The sequence below is a fragment of the Rhamphochromis longiceps genome, linkage group LG2 (assembly GCF_057381845.1).
Source record: "Rhamphochromis longiceps isolate RC_006_pf linkage group LG2, R_longiceps_female_GT1.1, whole genome shotgun sequence".
In the NCBI taxonomy this organism is placed as follows: domain Eukaryota; kingdom Metazoa; phylum Chordata; class Actinopteri; order Cichliformes; family Cichlidae; genus Rhamphochromis; species Rhamphochromis longiceps.
Window position 1 is genome coordinate 1,157,357 of NC_140558.1, and position 4,140 is coordinate 1,161,496.

General features: G+C 40.5%; 1 long non-coding RNA gene across 1 annotated transcript; it reads right to left on the reverse strand.

Moving 5' to 3' along the window:
* Positions 1 to 423: 423 nt before the first annotated feature.
* On the reverse strand, positions 424 to 3,911 carry LOC146676708 (uncharacterized). The gene is made up of 3 exons (XR_014907229.1): positions 2,574 to 3,911; positions 2,302 to 2,499; positions 424 to 1,198 (listed from the first exon to the last, which is right to left on the reverse strand). It is a non-coding gene; the product is annotated as an uncharacterized LOC146676708 (long non-coding RNA).
* Positions 3,912 to 4,140: the final 229 nt, after the last annotated feature.

The window sequence follows — 4,140 nt, forward strand, 5'->3', positions numbered from 1 at the left end:
TGACATTTCTTTGTTGGTCACCATTTTCTTCAAAAATTAAAATTTCTTCCTTCCACTTAACTTTCTAGCTTTCTTTCCATTGTCTTTCATTATTATTATTTTTTTTATATATTTTTGTTTTGTTTCTTCTTTTCTTTTTTTTCAACAAGTCAACACATCACAAAACTATGACTCAAAACATCATCACACGTTTTTTTTTTTTTTTTTTTGAGACTTATCAACCCCTTCACTCACAGATTACCCCTTATTTGCATACATAGTCCTTCAGATCTCCAAAAGTTGATTTGTTCATCTGGACGTAAGTGTAACACTTTTGGAGTCGTTACAGTACACTAGGACCAGTTAGGTTCGACTACTAGAGCAGTAATGAGCGTAGCATGTAATAAAGACCACAGACCAGTAAATACGTTTAAATTGCCGGCTTGTTATTTTGTGAAGACAGAGAATAGACAGTTATAGACACATTACATAAAACATTCAACATCACACATTTAAGAAAACAAGATATTTTCTTTCCCCTTTTTAGTTCAGTATGTTCTGTTAGTTCATCCTATTTATCTCAAAACCTTTTATTTGGCTTTAGAAGGATGTTATTCTCAACCTAGGTTATTGTTTTATTTATTTCAAGTTCTAAGTTCAAGTTTATCCTTTGATCTATTTGCATTAACACTGTGTTATTTTAAATCAAGTTCAGTTCTTTAGGCCCAAGATTTAATTTAATCTTGGTCTAGGTTCACCTTTAAATTCTCAACCAGTTCTTATTTTGTTTTAACCCAACAAAATTATTTACATTTCCATTAACACCATTACAGCATTAAAATGTAAGGTTGACCAAAATTAATTACAAAAATAAATAAATAAATGTAAAACTAAAAACAATTCAGCAAAAGGCTGAATAAATCCCTTAAACGAACTAATAAACAAAAGAAAGTTTTCTTTGTGTCCTTTAACTATTAATCCTGGAATTGCTCTGAATGATTATTCAGTGCTTTGAAAGTCCGCTGTTCTTTTGCAGAGGTGTATGGATTAATCCTACCAGTTTTTTCAGTGAAAGAGCTCAACGTCCAGCAGGGGGCGTTTTCCTTTTTCCTGCTCGGTACAGTTCAGTGGGTCCTTGGGTGGCTCGCCATCTTGTTTCTCGCTCAACGGATCAAACTCCGATTCTAGCTCAGCATTTCCCGATCCAAACCTTAATGGCCTACCATAACAACAAAATAAAGTGCATAAACATTGGAAAATAACACACGGGTAGCCCTTAAATAACAGTAAAAGTCCATTTTTCCAGCTTATTTAGCCAAAAATGAGGTGACGCCAATATGGCGCGCTGAAACACCGTCAAAGGCCTTTGAAGTACAGCCTGTGTGTCAGTTAAGCACGAATCCACCGTTTTTAACATAAAACAACATAAATCTGCTACCTTGGCTCTCCATTTGCATGAAATGAGCAATATAATACAACAAAACATTTCTTGCATGAAATAAAATACAATTTCTGAACTCACCAAGTCCCGTTTGGTTATGTTCACAACGTCACCAAGGCAAGGACAGGTCGGAAAAACAAAAATACATTCTCCAGAGTACAAAAATGGCTTTAAGTAGATTTTTGGCTTATTTTTACTATTTTTTCACTCATTTAAGCAGCAGCTCTGCAAGGACTGTCTGCATTTCTCCCTCTCCAGCATCAAAAAGAAGGAACAACCCGACTGGGTGTGGCTATCACAGGAGTCACGCTGCAGCGTGCCCTTTCACAATAAGAGTCTCAACACATATTTTAGCCATTTTACCTGAATGAACATAAAACACCATGAATCAGCAAGTTCTGTCCCCTTTTAACATGTTTTTAAACACAAATGAAATCCTATAACATGAATTATATCATTGCTGATGTTTTTAATGAATTTTCTAACCATTATGATCTATTTATTGACTATTTATCACCTGTAATATATTTCTTATGACTGTTTTTACTAACAGGCTTTTATTTGTTGACAGCTATGTTAACCAGGGTTACATAAGGTACATCTGTCACCATCTTACAATGCTGTGATTGCAGCCATTCCTCAACTCTCTGTGAGTGGTACCCATGGCCATTGATCAGTGGGTTTTGATCAATGGTTGTTGATCAATGGTCATGAGAATTTGCATAATTAGGATTAAGGAACTGACCTCCCAGCCCATTGTTCCTTCAGTGGACTGGTTTCAGTCATTATGCAAATGTGCTGTTTATAAGATTGGATACCTGCAGTCAGCTGAGACTGAAGAAGTTACTTGGATGATGAAGCTATGAAAATCTTCGTCTTACTGTGCAGGTGGGAGATGGAAGCGTTGAGGGAGAGGTGGTGCGGTCCAGGTGAGTTTGGTGGTGTGTGGCAGCTGTCCTGAGCGGTGAAGGTCCCGAGGTGGTGTAAGGGCAGGAGGGCAAGGAGATGATTCTGAAAGCAGGCGGGTTAACCAGATTTCCAAGACGAGTGGTTTAGTGTGATGGAATTTCCAGGAGTAACTAGAACACAGGATTGCAAGGTTAGTAGAGCACTTGAGATTCATAGACATGACGCATGAGGCCTGGTTACCAACATAGGGTAGTTGACGAACTGGCGAAGAAGCAGTGTCAGCAAGCAGCTTAAATCTCCAACCTGATTGCCTCAATCAGCTTCAGGTGAAGGAGGCTGTAGGCCCTGCCCATGGGTGGATACCAAAGAGCTCCAGACCTTCAGTGGAATTTTACAGCCACACATCCAGACCATGACAGTCCTTCAGATATCCAGGTCGTTGTACTACCCGTCCTGACCTGGTAGTGCTGTTTTTGTGTGTTCTCTTTGATCTGTGTCTACACAGTAATGTTCTGTCCCTCAGGCTGGGGATGTGCTGACATGTCTTTTTTGACCTCCACAGCTTGCCTCAGATGGCACCGATTCCTTCTGAGGACTCTGCCGTTGTCTAACTCCACATCATAGGATCTGTTTCCCAAATAGTTACAATCTCTAGCCTTGGTCCATAAGGTGTGTGGTTCAAAAGGTTGGACTCACACCAAGTCCCCTGGGTTTAATGTGTCTATGTCACCATCCTGTTGTAATACTTTGTTTGTCTCTCTCTGTTTTTCATCAATGCTAATTTGTTATCAGTCACTTTGGGTTGCAACAATCTGTCTACTATTGGAAGGAGTGTCCTCGTCCTCCTGCTCAAGAGGCTCTGTGCAGGGCTGGTAGTCAAACCTTGTGTTGGGGTGTTTCTGTGGTCCAATAAAGCCAGATATGGATCTTGTCCACCCAAATTTGCCTTTGGCTTTAACAGCAGACTCTGCTTTGCCGTTGCTCTGCGGATAGCTAGGCGATGAGGTATGGTGTTGAAATTCCCATTTCCGGCTGAAGTTGGCAAACTCTGTCGAGCTGTACTGGGGCCCGTTGTCAAAAAAACAATATTTGGGATTCCCTGACGTACAAAATGAGTCTTTAGTTTTCTAATCACAGTACTCGACTTTGTATCAGGTAGATAATCTATCTCCCAAAAGTTGGAGTGATAATCAACAGTTATTAGGTAGTCCCTACCCTCAAAGTTGAATAACTCTGTCCCATCTTTGGTCCATGGTCTGGTGGTCAGCTCGTGTGGTTTTAGTGTCTCTGTCTGTTGTTTCGCATCTACAGACCGACATATGTCACATGTAGCGATGTACTTTTTGATGTGGTCGTTCATACCGTGCCAGTAGACGCAGTCTCTAGCTGTCCTGAGGCACCCTTCTATGCCGATGTGTGTTGAGTGAATTCGCTGGGTTATATCTGCCTGGAGTGCTTCTGGAATCACCACTCTCTCCCTTGAAGACCAATCCATCCTGTGTGCTCAGTTCATCCTGCAAAGATTGGAACTGGGTTATTTCAACAGGTACATCTTTCTTACAGGCTGGTCACCCGTTTTGCATTGTTTTTATCAGCGTTTGTAGTGTGTGGTCGGTTCTTGTCCCTGCTCGTATTCTGTGCATGCTTTCTGTTGAAACAGGTACATAATCTACCATGTTGACACATTCTGTCTCCAACTCCGTCTGGCTTTTGATGCTCTCTTGCAGGTAGGCCCTACTCAGTGTATCAGCGAGTAGCGTATCATGGCCTTGAACATATGTTATGCTTATGTCATATTTTTGCAGCCTTAA